The 15,309-nt window shown below is 47.1% G+C and overlaps 1 pseudogene; it reads right to left on the bottom strand.

Annotated features, from left to right (window-relative positions):
- Positions 1 to 4,385: 4,385 nt before the first annotated feature.
- Positions 4,386 to 14,695, bottom strand: LOC119950990 (annotated as a pseudogene).
- Positions 14,696 to 15,309: the final 614 nt, after the last annotated feature.

Genomic DNA, 15,309 nt, shown 5'->3' with positions numbered 1-15,309 from the left:
TGGGAGGGGAAGGTCTCAGAAATTTATAAAGAGCTCATGGAATGGGAGGGAGCCCCAATAGGGGAGGTGAAGCGTAAGTGGGAGGAAGTACTGGGCAGAGAATTAGAGGCGGGATTGTCGGAGGATGCCCTGAGTAGCCTCAACGCCTCCTTGTCTTGTGCCAGGCTCAGCCTGATACAATTCAAGGCTGTCCACAGAACGCATATAACTGTGGCCCGAATGAGCAGATTGTTTGAAGAAGTGGAGGACAGGTGTGTGCAATGCGCGGGTGGGCCCAGACATCATGTCCATATGTTTTGGGCATGTCCGAGGCTTAGGGGATTTTGGCAGGGATTTGCCGATATCATGTCAAAGGTATTGAAGGCACAGGTGGTTCCGAGACCAGAGGTTGTGATTTTGCTGTGTTGGATGACTCAGGAGTCCAGGGAGCGAGAGAGGCTGGTGTTTTTGCCTTTGTTTCCATGGTAGCTCGGAGACAGATCTTATTGATGTGGAAGGACCCGGAACCCCCAAAATTGGGGGTATGGGCTAGTGACATAGCCGGGTTTCACAGGCTTGAGAAGATCAAGTTCGCCCTGAGGAGATCGTGCTAGGGTTCACCCGGAGGTTGCAGCCGTTTATCGACTTCTGTTGGGAAAATTAAGCTGTCAGCAGAGGGGTGTGGGGGAGGGGGGGGGGGGGGGGGGGTGGGGGGGACGGACGTAAAAGGAAAGAGGGAGGCATGGGGGGTTGGTTGAGGTGGGAAATGATGAATAAGAAAGGGGGATTGGGGAACTGTGTATGTAAGCCATGTTGGCTGGGTTTGGTTGTTGGTTCGGTGGCTGTTATTTACTTTGTTGTTTTTCCTCTTGCAAATTGTTAAAATTATATATTCCTTAATTAAAAATATATATTTATTAAAAAGGTGAAAGAATCTACCGACTCCCCTCTTAACTGCAGCTTTTTTCTGAACATGTAGCGCTCATAGATCACATTCATCTGCTCCTTACAGTGTGTATCGAAGTTTTGTAGCACCATGTTGTATTTAGTTTTATCCTCACCAGCACTGAATTCAATCAAATAATTATCAATGCTCTAATGCCTGCGGTCCAGCCAAATTTAATAGGAGTGCTATTTTCCTTTGGTCAGAGGCACTTTCAAACATGGGGCAGAAAGTAAAAATTCAATCTGCTGTTTAAAGAAAGCCCAGTTCTGGCGTAGTTTACCATTTGTCCTGAATATGTCAGGCTTCTTGAGACCCTTCATGTCCCGATTAGTCTTCGTTGTAGATTTTCTGAGTTTTGTAGCTTCTGGATTTTTTCTTCAATCTTCTCATGCTAATCTTTCCTAATCTAACTGTTGCTTTCCAATGTAAATAGACTCCTGGTAGCATGTGGTGTTCTTTGTGTTGCTTATTTGAGGTTGGTCGGCACAGTGTTCACAAAGACCAAAAATAGATTGAACTTAAACAACGCTATAAATGAATTAACACTTCTAATTTGGATTTGACATATACTCCTAAAGAATACACAGTTGATTATAAACATGTAAACTACATTCATCTACAGCTAATCTTAATACTGATATAAACTATGATCTGCTCTCACTCACACTATTTGTACTTCTGACTCTCTCTTGCTAACTCCTGCACACACTCTCCTACAAGGCTTAGCATCACTGCCTTATATACTTCTAACTGTAGCTCCTTCTAGTGGTTACTCTCGACAGTTCATTAACCCTTGTAGTTCTAACAGTTATGATAATACCACAATGGGAGGTGGGGGTTGGTGTCGACTCACTTGTACTGCCCGGTGTAGGTTGTTGAACTTTTTCTGGCACTGAAGGCCAGTACTCCTGGTCACACCCCTGGTGCTCCCAGCCATCGGCAGCTCATCGTAGATAGCACTGGCTGCCCTGTGACTGACCTGCCGTGAACCTGGGTGGAGCACGACATCCACCTGACCTCCACAGCATCCAGGAGCTTCCCCAGGTCTGCATCCAAAAATCTTGGGGTCGGTCTTCTGGGCGCCATTGCTGCAAGCTGGCTGGGGTTGGCTGAGCAAGAGCTGTGTAAGTGCTGCTTGACCTTGTTAGCGATGGGTTGGTAAGCATGGTGCCGGCGAATCGGCTAGCGAGCTTACATTTGCGGCGAGAAGCCAATGGGGCCTCATTAAGTGGACCAATTAACATTGGCCTCACTGGGCTGAGAACTGGAAAGCTTGCTGCAGTTCCCCCTCGCTGCCACACTCAGAAATCTTTCCGGAGAATCGCTCCCCTGAGTATTTGACACATCAGAATGAAGATAGCACCTAGTTAAGGCTCCTACGGTTGTGTTTCAACAATAACCGGTTCATGGTCAACACACAAGCTGTCAGGCCTCATAATGAGACACCAAACAACCGTACACATATTTTCCATGATCCAAGCTTTGTTTTTACAAACTACTTGGTGCATTTTCTAATATTTCGGGTTCTGTTACGATTGCAATGATTGTATTTTATTCTAATATTTTGACAAAAAAGGAAGCAACCTTTCTTCAATTTTATTATAAATTCTCTTTATTTCTCATTTGGGAATTAATGATTATTTTACGTTTTGAAGCTTCTGTACCCAATCAGCAGCAGGGAATCTATTCCTGGGAGGAATCAAAAGTTTCAATTAATTCACTTTGTCTTTAAAAATATTGACAAAGAAGCAAATGGAGATTGGAAGCCATTCTCATTGGTGGAGAGTCATGACAGTCCTAATTCCAGGTGACAATATCATCAATATTGATGAGTTCTGTTGTTAAAATCTGTGTCTGCATTGACAAAATTTGAATTATTTTCAATCTTATATACTCTTAGCTTTCATCCCATCGCAGTATTTTTCCATTTATCCGAGAAGGCGACAGTTTGTAGTTTGTGGCTGAGTTTCTCTGTGTTTACCAGAATGAAATGTTAGTTGTGAAAATGTACACAAGTGGCCAAAAACCTCAACTGTCATAAAGTGACTTGCAGATTTTACTCCCAGAGTATTCTGCAGCTCACGAGCTGTTTGTGTTCACACAGGACCATAACGCAAACAGTCTTAACCACAGTTTCATTTTATTTGTTATTTTAACATTCAAACTCATTCAGTACAATTATAATTGATGCCATTTTAGAAAATCAATATTAGCAACCATTAAGTTTTATTCTTTTTCACCCACTTTCACCCATTTTTATATCCTTTAGCCTTCCCCCATTTACTGTTTTCCCCCTCAGTGAGATGGTACAGTCTGTAGAAATGGTCTTTCCCGGGTATTGTCCAGGCTGCTCTGTGTTGGCCAATGAGGGACTCGGATGGTTTGATGAAGAGTTGGTGAAGCTGACAAGTTACAGGACAGCGAGTCTCCCAGTGACAGAGGCTGATATCTGAATGAACGCCCTGGATGGGAGTCCGATCATCTGTCAGCAAATCCTCACAGCACCAGAATCAAGCTGTTGATTTATCTGAAGAGTCTGCAGTGATTGTTGGCCCTTTCTCCGCTGCCACATATGGAAAACCTTTCACCCAATGGGGAACGTTTCTGTGAAGAGGCAGCAAGTGAAAGATAGGGTGGCAGAGTGGATTTATTATACCCTCTGTGGCTGGATTGGATATTGTTATTACACCATCATTATCAGAAAAACACCATAAGCTATACACACAGAGTACACTGAAGATTATTGTAACACCAGCATAACACCATAATATTTTCCTATTATATCATGATACAGATGAAGATCCAAACAAAATATATTGTTCATCGATATTTGGACATCAGTTTACACCTATCTCCCTGTTATCTAGGTGACATTAGAATTTGACGGAGGTGATTTTAAATGTACCCACTTGGTGAAACTAGGTTAAACTTCTCACCCAAAGTGGACGGAGACCTCATGAACATACAGTGACTGGGTTCTGGTGACATCATCGGACACCGACTGCGCTGTCAACTCTGCCCTGAACCCAGAGCCAGAATCTGCAGAAATCCCCTCAGCACTCACCCAAACCCCATCTATATTTACAATCAGGCCCATGTTAAGCTGATTATTGTTTTAAACAAGTTTGGATAATTTACAAAGAATCATTGTGACTCTGACCAATTGGTTCAATTATCGCTAATTACCCAAATCCTTTCTTATTTTGTTCCTTTTCAAACTCAGTAAACACTCTAACGATATGGAAATAAATGCTATTTGATTAGTTTACCAATATGGCTAATGTACCTGAATGAAGCACGGGGATTTAGAATAATTACAATAAGATTATTGTTCAAAAATTAAACACACACAAAATACTCATTTGAAAGAAAGTGCAATTAGAATACAAATCAAAATGTAGCCAACTAAACCTGTTTATAGATCAGGGTAATTAATACACTTTTCAAAATGTGTTTAGTTTTAGTTGGGAAACTCATTCTTGGCCTCGATGGAAAGGTGTAATTCAAAAAGAGCACTTAGATATTCTTCGTTGCCAGGATCAAACTTCAAGGCCTCTTCAAAGCATTTAATAGCTTCACATTTCTCACCATCCAGCTGGTGCATTGACTCAAGGAAAGCATAAGCCTTGCTCTCCCCAGGATTCCTGTTAAGTTGTTTTGCTGTTATCATCTCCAACTTTTCTCGACATTGTTCCTGTTGTTTTGAGTCATAATTGACTTTAATTCCTTCCAGAAAATGTCTGATGGCATTTGATTCTGATTTCATGTGATTTAGTTCAAAGAGCCCAGTCTGTAAACAGATTGCTTGCTTATCTTCTGGACGTATACCTTTCAATGTCAGGAGATGGTTGTAGATCTCCTTCGCTTTGTCATATTCTTCATTTAATGCACAGTCTGGCAAAATCCAGGTGCATGTTAATAGATGTTAATGGTTGATTTTCTGTTGCTTTCTGAGAATGAAACTTGCATTATCGATCAATTCTTTTCGCTGGTGAAAAGCAGGATTGTGAGGATCTCTGCTACTTGGATTTTTGATCAATGGATTCAGTTTGGTTCTGTAACACAGGCCTATTTGATGGTGTAAGCAGGTAGGGTGGGGGGTAATTTCCAATCCTTTCTTCAACAGCTCAACAGCTTTTTCCACATCTTTTTCTGTTCTGTAAAACTTTGCTGCGTAACGAAGCACATATGGAATATTAGGGGAGTGATCCAACGCGTGTTTAACTAATTTGAGTGCTTCCTCCTTATGATTGGACTTTTGTAGATTTAGAGCCAGCAGCACCTTGGCTACAGAGTCATTAAAATCAAGCTCCAGCACATGTCTCCATAGGTTCACAGATTTACTGTGACTTCTATTCTCTGGGGTCTTCCAGCAGACGAGACAGAGCAGTCGCATATCCAACATTCCATTCAATGTTATCCAGATCTTCCTCCAGAGCCTTTTGAAAACATTCCTTGGCTTCTTCATAATATTGAGCTGCAGAACTCAGTAGCGACCAACCCTTCTCCCCATATACTGCAGGTATCATTGCTGTGTACTGAGAGGCATCAGGAAATTGTTTACAGATCCTCTCCAGTTTGTCGAGGTAGGACTGAGCCTCTGTCAGTTGTCCCATGTGATAATATACCCAGGCATAGTTTCCATAGGTGACGATGATTCTCTTATCAAATTCACCTTCATGGTTCTCCCTCAGAATCTTTTCAGCTTCCTTAAAGTTTTGAATCGCCTCCTCACAGTTTCCTTGCAGACAGTTTACAAAAGCGAGTTGGTTATAAGACATGGCTTGATATTTCACACCAAGATCTATTGAATCTTGTAATCTTTGTTTCATATTGTCCAGGTCAATGTTTTCTCTCTGTGGAGCCCACGTGAAGTGACATTGAAGCTGATCGAGCTTCACTTTCAACAAATCCTCCTGTGTGTTACTGCAAGAGAAAAAAAAAAAATCACAATCCACCTTGTCTGAAGCTCAAACTTGTCCATGTTTCACATTTGACTCTTGAAATTAATTCGAACCCAGGCCTTTGTGGTTCACACTAGATGACGCAGTGTGGATACTTAGCAATGGTGCAGCACCATATCAATCGATTTATATTCCAGGATTCTGTTGGTGGCTGTCAACATTGAAATTCTAAGTGAATCATTGTTAAATTATTTGTGTAATGTATCCTGTGTATATGCTCAAAACCCACTCACCTACACAGAGTTAAAGTCGGGCTGACTGATTCCCAGAGGCTCTGGTGATTTGCTGAATGAACCAGCTACTGAGGTTAAAGGTTCTGAACAGTGGCTTTGAGATCAACTGAAACTCATCATTTCAGAGATCAGAGAATCAGCAGAAAATCATGGGCTGGATTCTCTGACTCTAGGGCTATGAGCCCACGCCGGCGTGGGAACGTTGGCGTTTTATGCCAGGAAAATGGCGTAAAACGCCCACCAATCCTCCGTTTGGTGGGAGGCTGGCATGCCAGCAATGTAGAGCACCCGGCTCTTGCTGCCGAAATGGCCCGGAGAATTGATGGGTCCATGGCCGCGCACAGCTCGCGGACCGGGCCCGAGAAATAGTGTCCCTCCTGTGGCAGGCTCAGGCACCCCGGACATCCCTCCCCACAGTGCCCCAACCCCTGATAAAGTCCCATGGTGCCCGCAGATTGGTCCTCCCCCGACGGATGAGACCACACGCAAACGACGTCGTCGGGATCTCAGCCAGTCGGGGTCGGAGCACGGGGGTCGGGCCTCAGGTAATGTCCTGAGGCCTTCGATACATTGCGCGGTGTACTCCAACAGTACCCCCCTTTGGAGAGGGAGGAGCATCGCGAAAGCGGCACCGCCCCCGATTCGGTCGGGAACTTAGATTCTCCGGCCGATCGCCGAAGGTCATGACAACAATAATCATTGCCTCACCTTCCTATGCTGTACTGAGGGTGTTGCTGAGTTTTTGCTGAAATATTTAAGCAAGGTTTCATCTGTCCATTCAGATGGATGGAATGGGTTCCATGGAAATATTCAATGAAGAAGCTGTGATGTCTCCCCAGTGTCCTGGCCAACATTCATCCCTCAGACCAACTCCACTCTCCCCCCACTTGGACAAACATATTCAAAGCATCACATTCCCCAGTAAACAAACATCAGAAAAAAACAGTGAAAAAATAGCAACTTCAGATAAAAAACAAAAAGAAACAGCTCCAGAAACCACTCCCCCTCTAACCAGCTCCCTGCAAGACAAAGTTAACTTTAGCTATCAAAACAGCCCCTTATTACACATACCACTACTTATACTTATACAATCCAGCACAACAAATCACGAACATTGTACTCTCCAAGGCTTCAGTGTCTTTTCGTTCATCTCCAGTTTTTTTCCTTTAATAAAAGTCCAAACAGTGTCTGGTGTTTCAAAGTAGAAGTCCTGTTCCTCATGAGTGACCCACAGACAGGTTGAGTACAACATCCCGAACTTCACCCCTTCTTAAAGAGGTCAGTTTTTGCCCGATTAAACCCAGCTCGCCACTTGGCCAAATCCTCGCCCAGTTCCTGATAAATGCGCAGCTCACAATTCTCCCACTTGCTGCTCCGTTCTTTCTTGGCCCACCGCAGAACGTGTTCCTTGTCGAGGAATCAGTATTAACGTACCACCATCGCCCTCGGCGGCTCGTTCGCTCGGGGCTTCTTCGCGAGGGCTCTGTACGCTCTATCCACTTCTAGGGGCTGAGGGAATGCCTCAGCCCCACCATTTGCCTTCTTTACCACCTACTGTACCTGCATGTTTACCTTCAGTGACTGGCATATGTGGATATCCAGATCTCGTTGCACATCCTACTCTCCTAATTTATGGCCATTCAGATAATCATCTTGATGCACGATCAATCACTACTGAAGCGAGATTGTAGTCCAATTGAAGGCTTTAATGAACAGGTAGTTACCCCAGCAGCTCCAGTATAGAATGACTGCTGTGAGTGAAACATAGACTCTTATGCTCCGCCTGCTGGGCGGAACCAGCAGGCAGGTTCTACCACTCATACCACAGTATCAGGTACATCCCACCTAGGTACCACGGTACCCCTAATATAGCCAACCACAAGTCTGCCTTCTCTTTTTGCTACCAAACTGGACAACCTCGCATTTACCAAATTATTCTGCATCTGTCATTAATTTGCCCACTCACTCAACTTGTCCAAATCACACTGAAGGATTTCTGCATCTTCCTCACTACTCACCCTCACACCCAACTTGGTGTCATCTGCATATTTGGAGATATTACAGTTTGTTCCCTCATCTAAACCATTAATATATATTGTCAATAGCCAGGGTCTTAGCACTGATCCCAGCATGACCCCACTAGTCACTGCCTGCCAATTTGAAAAAGACCTGTTAATTTGTTTCCTGTCTGCCAACCAATTTTCTATCCATCACAATACATTGCCCCTACTCCCATGCGATTTAATTTCACACGCTAATCTCTTATGCGGGACTTTGTCAAAAAGCCTTCTAAAAGTCCAAATACACCACATCTACTGGCTTCCCCTCATCAACTCTACTTCTTACATCCTTGAAGAATTCCACTAGATTTGTCAAGCATGATTTCTCTTTCAAAAGTTTATGCTGACTCCGTCTGATCCTGCCATTGTTTTCCAAGTGCTCAGCTATAAAATACTTGATGATGGATTCTAGAATTTTCCACTCTACTGATGTCAGGCTTACTGGTCCATAATTTCCTGTTTTCTCTCTGCCTCCCTTTTTAAATGGTGGAGTTACATAAGCTACCCTCCAATCTGCAGGGTCAGTTCGAGAGTCTATAGAATCCTGGTCGCTAACCACCAATGCATCTACTATTTCTGGAATCACATTCCCATGGACTCTGGGATGTAGATCAGGGCTTGGGGATTCATCAGCCTTCAAATCCATCAATTTCTTCAACACCATTTTTCTAATAATATTGATCTCCTTCAGCTCCTCCCTCTCACTAAATCCTGCTAATATTTCTGGTATCTGGGGCAAAATTCTCCGACCCCCGCGGAGTCGGAGAATCGCCCGGGGCCGGCGTAAATCCGCCACCCGGGAATTGGCGGCGGCGGGAATTGCGCCGCGCCGATCGGCGTGCCCCCTGCGGCGATACTCCGGCCCGCGATGGCCCGAAGTCCCGCCGCTGAGAGGCCAATCCCGCCGACGTGGTTTCAACCACCTCTAGTGGCGGCAGGATTGGCGACGCGAGCGGGCCCTGGGGTCCTGGGGGGGGTGCGGGGCGATCGGACCCCGAAGGGTGCCCCCACAGTGGCCTGTCCCGTGATCGGGGCCCACCGATTGGCGGGTGGGCCAGTGCCATTGGGGTGCTCTTTTCCTTCCGCTGCTGCCACCGCCTCCACCATGGCGGAGGCGGAAGAGACCCCCTCCACCGCGCATGCGCCAGTGGTGACATCAGCAGCCACTGATGCACCGGTGCATGCGCGAACTGGCGAAGGCCTTTCGGCCAGCCTCGACACCGGGCGGCAGGAGTCAAAGTCTGTTGGCGCCGGTTTGGCGGCAGTTGGTGTGGTGCCAAAATGGATGTGGGGCAGGCAGTGTCAGCTGGATTGGCAGGGCGGGAATTCAAAGTTTAGCACATCCAATTCTTTGGCTATCAGGACAGGAAACTTTGTCATTCTCCAAACCTGGCCAGTGATTTCCAGAGGACAGACCACCTTTAGGAAGGACAGGCTGCCTGCACCATGTGCAAATACAGTTCTGGCTGAACACTCACACAGACAGCAACATGGGCCTTGCTCGGATCATTGCTGCCATAATAGAATGAGGGGCAGCACTAAATTTGCATGCTGTCTATCTGCATTACATTGGGCACGGACCAGGCATGACCCATGAGCTGTGCATTTGAAAAATGTTGTGGACAAATTTCTATCCGATTGTATCCATATCGACTGCTCTGTTCACATTATCTTTTGCTGTATAAACTCTGCCGGTCCGTATTCACCAACCTCTCAATTGTCAACATGTGCCCCCATCCTTCCCAGCACCATCTTGAGGGTCATTGCCTGACAGGAACTGGTGTTCCTGAGTTTGGGAAGCTTCCTCTCACCTCCCAATTGGTGCCCAAAGCCTGTCATTGATTTTTACATGAGGCCCAATGTCCAACACCAGTCAAGCCTCGTGTTCAGGCTGCGTCAGAGTGCGTCAGTGTGTCTGAACACAGCCTGAAACCAGTTTCCAGGGCAGTTCAGACTGGCTGCATTGATCTATTGCTAAGCTATTCAGAGTGCAGTTTTCAAACTCGAGTTCAACATGTGCTGAACTCTCAACATTAACATGAGCAATATCATATGTGTTTCACACCAGACTGTGATTGACACCCAATAGTAAAGTTGGAGATAGAACTGAAATATTTCATGTGGACAGAATTGCAGAATTGAGTGAAATCTGTAACCAGCAACGAAAAACAGCAAAATTCGCTGATAGTCCCCACACCCGCGAGAAAACGGGCGCGAATCACTCTGGACTTTCCTGGAGAAAGTCCGCAGCGATTCACTTACCTGTAGGGGACCAGCAGGGCTCCCGAGTAGTCCTCGCAGCTCCAGCTGCCGACACGGGGCCCTGCATTTTCGGCCGGGGTCTGTGCATGCGCGTAGCAAACCGCCTGCGGCAGTGTCCCCGCGCAACATGGCGGACCCAGCGGACTCGGCCCCCACAATGTAGCCCCCTCCCCCGCCGAGATCTCACACGCCGGCCGATCGGTGGCCCTCGTTCGCGTGCCTGGCCATCCTGGAGTCACCCTCTGGTGAAGGATCCCCCCCCCCCCACCAGGGCGGCTGCAGACTGAGCCTGCAGCCGCCACTGCGAGCCCCGCCAGGAGGAACTGTGAGAGACCAGCGGGAACTCGGCCAGTTGTCAGAGGAGAATCGCCGCGGGAGCCTCTTTCAATAGCCCACGACCGGCGCCGCATCGACCGCGGGTACACGATTGGTGGCGATTCTTTGGGACTGGAGAGTCATGGGAGCAGCGTCGCACCTGATTTTGGTGTCAACACACATACTCCACCCTTTGCCGAGCGCAATTTCGGGGCGGAGGCTCGGAGACTCCTGCCCATAATCTTTAATCTCTAAACAAAGGGCTGGATTCTCCGATTCTGAGGCACTGTCCCCATGCTGCCTTGGGAACGGTGGCGCTTTACGCCAGAAAAAACAGCGTAAAATGGCCACCGATCCTCCATATAGCTGGGGGCTAGCATGCCGGCAGCGTAGAGCGCCAGGTTCCAGCTGCCGATATGGCCCAGAGAATTGCTGGGTCCGTGGCTGCACATGCGCGCAGCGGCGGCCTACAGCAGCCGCACCGTGCTACATGGGGAAGGCCGCTCGCGGACCCGGCCCGTGATACAGTGGCCCTTTGGCTGGTTTGCGCACCTTGGACCACCTCCCCACAGTGCCCCATTCCCTTATATATTCCCCCCCTGCCCCCTGATCAGCCCTCCCCGCCTGTGGCGACGCTGGACTGAGGTCCGCAGCCGCCACTCCGAGTTCCCGACGGATGAGAACACACGCAACCGACGCCATTGGGAACTCGGCCGGTTGGGAACATCAGGGGGCATTCCTCGCGCAATGTCCTGAGGCTTTGGGACGTTGCATGCCGTACTCTCCAAGGACGCTGCTTTGGAGGGGATGGAGCATTGCGAAAGCCCCCAATTCGTTCGAGAACTTTAATTCTACGGCCGATCGCCGAACATGATTTTGGCGTCGGTGACCGGAGAATCCAGCCCACATGTGAAAAACGGAAATGGATCAAATCAACGTAACAAAACACAGATGATCAGGTCTTCATCTCAGTAGGTATATTAAAGAAGGAGAGATAAAGGTGGAGGATACATTGCACCACAAGACCATAAGATGTAGGAACAAGAGTGATAATTTGGCCTATCGAGTCTGCTCAAGCATTCAATGAGATCATGAGTGACCTGATTTAATAATTCCACTTTCCTTCCATGCCTCATAACCTTTGATTCTCTTGCTGATTACAAATCTGTCTGTCTCCCTCACAGATTTGGGAGACAGAGAGGGGAACCAGGAGGGGGCATCATTGAGCCAAGTCCTCAAGGTGGAATGGTGGAGGAGTTCCAACTGAGTTAGAGATTGAGTGCCATATTTCTTGAATCTTGATCTGGAGGCTGGGCGTACTGAGCGTACTGAATTCGATGGAGCTTATCTAATCCTGTCTTCGAAGACAAGGGTTGGGTTACTATCCCTCCACTGGACTTGATTTGTCCTGTTCCTGATGCTAGTCCTGAGGTGTTGGGGGTGGCCTAATAGGTTGAGCCTTGACGAATGTTGAATGTGGGATTTGCATACAGTCTTGATCCTAAAAGTAATTAGTCGTTGTAGTGTCTGATAGACCTGTGATGGAGGGAGGGGGATGCTTTATGTGTCTCCTCCCCATTAATTAGAGTGAATTAGTTTCAGAATTTCTTTCCATATTGGTTTTGTGAATCCGTGATTTTATCCTTTTTGGGCTCGGACAGACTGTGTGTTCTGTTCTGTCCTGGACCTGGATGGGGGTTGAATTGCATTATGGAGTACAGATATAATTGCCTTTTAGTAATGGGCTCTCATGTTTTTTTTGAAGTGATAGGTATGATGTGCCTCTGTGTTGTTGACTGTATCCTGCATTAGTATAGACAGGTCTTATATCCGTGATGGGAGCATGCCGGGGATATTGTTCATAACTCAGCCTGTCTTGTTTATTCTTGTGCTGCGCCTGATTTGCATTGATACCTATGGCTCATTTTTCCTTTGTTTTTGTTTCGATATTTGTAAAAATTTGAAAATTCGACTAAAAATATATTAAATCTGTCTATCTCAGTCCTGAATGTCGGGGATGGGGGGCAGGATTCTCTGACCCCGAGCCGGTGGGGGCTTATGTTCCTCCGCGCCGGGCTCCTGTAGGGCTTTGCCATGTTACCTGGGGGCCGGCGCGGAGGAGGCAAACCACCTGCATGCGCGGACCCGCGCCGCCCGTGATGCGTATGTGCGGACCCTCGCCGCCTGTATCAGCAGCTGGAGCTGTGTAAAGCGCTTCAGTGCCGTGCTGGCCCCCTGCGCGGCACAGGATCACTGTTCCTAGTGGCCACATGACACCATCGTAAAACTCTGCATCATATTCCATCTGCTAAGCTTTTGCCCACTCACCCAACCTGTCTCTATCCCTCTGAACTCTTTATGTCGTCCTCACCACTTGCCATCCCACATATTCCAGTGTCATCGGTAAACTTGGCAATAGCACATTCACTTCCCTCACCCAAGTCCATGAATATATATTGTGAATAATTGTGTCCTCAGCACTAATCCCATATGACACTCCATTGGTTACAGTTTTGCCATCCTGAGAATGCCCCTCTTACCCCAATTCACTGTTCTTCTATCAGTTAGCCGATTCACTATCCATGTCAATATATACTACCTCCAACACAATGGGCTCTTATTAACGCATTTAAATAATAATTAATCTTTATTATTAGCTTACATTAACACTGCATGGAGTTACTGTGAAAAGCCCCCGAGTCACCACATTTCGGCCCCTGTTCGGGTGCACGGAGGGAGAATTGGGAATGTCCAATTCACCTCACAGCACGCCTTTCGGGAACCCACGCAGACACGGGGAGAATGTGCAGAGTCCTCACAGATAGGGACCCAAGCAAGAATTGAATCTGGGACCCTGGCGCTGTGAAGCAACAGTGCTACCACTGTGCTACTGTGCCGCCCGTATTCGGTACTACAGTGACCGAAGCGGGATTGAACCTGGGACTCTGGCGCTGTTGAAGGCAATTTCGTTACTAACCACTGTTGCTATCTGTGCCACCCGCATTGGTACCGTTATTCAAACTTCAGAGGGATATGAGAAGACAGCGGACGTGTGTGATGCGATCCCCGCTGCAGCTAAAAAAGAGGGCCAATTTGAAGTCAGTGCGAACCATGAAAAAGATTGATTAGGGATTCTGATCAGGAATGATGCTGCATGACAGTAGAAATTAGAGGTAAATTTTCCCCTGAGCGGCCAATGTTTCATGACCATGTGAGAATTGTGAAGCTGAAGTGGAAACCCCCCATGTAGAACGGCAAACACAGGCAAAGGGTAAACTAGACTAAGTACGACGAGATCTTTGAATAATTCTGTGAGAATAACCTTGGTGCAGGAATATGTGGAGTCAGCTTGGATATCAGCTTGCTGATATCAATGTTCTGGCACATGTTTACAGAGCGAGTGGGTGTGGAAAGGATCTGAAGAAAAGGAGATATTAGCAGAGATAACCAATTGTTTTCTCAGAGGGAGGTTTTCAGAGGCATCCTAAAGGAGAGGTGGAGGGAGAGGGTTCACAGCTGGATGCAGTTCTGTGGGGATGAAGAACCAGTAGGTTTAGAGAATCAATCAGAAGACAGAAGCAGAGACAAAGTTGGAACCCAAAATGGCATCAGAATGGATTATGCCTCGAGGGAGTGAATTCCTGGTCGAGAATAAAATCAGGGCGACAGCTGAATAAATGGTGATGGGAGTGTGTCAAGGGAAATCCAGGCCCTTCTTGTGGAGTCTTGAGGACCCACCTCACACCCTCCTCCAACACATTTACTCCATCGTCCAGCTGAATGGGGCTGCATCAGGCAGATCCATTCTTCACTATCCACTTGTAGATGGACAATCTCCTGCAGTGATTTCTCTTCCTGGTGCTGCATTGTTACCTCAGATGTCCCTCCAAGATTTATACTTGGTCTCCTCTGATTCTCAATATCATGCTGGACCATCGGTGATTTTATTCCAAATCAGAATGCTGTTTCCATTTTAATGCTTTGAACAGTTCATTCTCACCACCACCCACTCTTGACCCATGACCCTAGCTCAGTCACAAATGTTCTGCACATAAAGTACCGAATGAGCAGAAATATTTTCAGCGAATTATTGAGAAGACTGAAAGATTCGGCAGGATTCTCTATTGAGAGATGAGTGCTGAGCTGGGATAGAATGGGGGGGTACTGGTCCCGGTGCGAGTGCCCGTTCCATGAGTCATTAAGGGCATGCTAAGGGCCAGGAATCCTAACCGACTACGGTCAGGATTGCCGCTGGAGAGACTGACAAGCTGAAGCTGAATATCCACTCCCAGATAGCCAAAAGATATTCATTCCAGCCAGGAATATGGCCACGAACCGCGGACTCACCTGTGCTGCCCTCGGCCGACTGTTTCCACTGTGCATGATCTGTCCTCCAGGAGAAGGTGGCCCACAAACGGCAGGAGTGGGAGAAGATCGGAGGGGGCCTGCCGGACCTGCGGGTCCTCACCATTGTGGATCAGAGGGCATTGGAACTGATGGTGGGGTGGAAGAGTGGGCAGTCTCCGAGGCAGAGGTTGGTATGGGACACC

The sequence above is a fragment of the Scyliorhinus canicula genome, chromosome 16, assembly GCF_902713615.1.
Source record: "Scyliorhinus canicula chromosome 16, sScyCan1.1, whole genome shotgun sequence".
Lineage (NCBI taxonomy): Eukaryota > Metazoa > Chordata > Chondrichthyes > Carcharhiniformes > Scyliorhinidae > Scyliorhinus > Scyliorhinus canicula.
The sequence above is the reverse complement of the archived record's forward strand: the minus strand, read 5'-3'. Positions and strand labels throughout refer to the sequence as shown.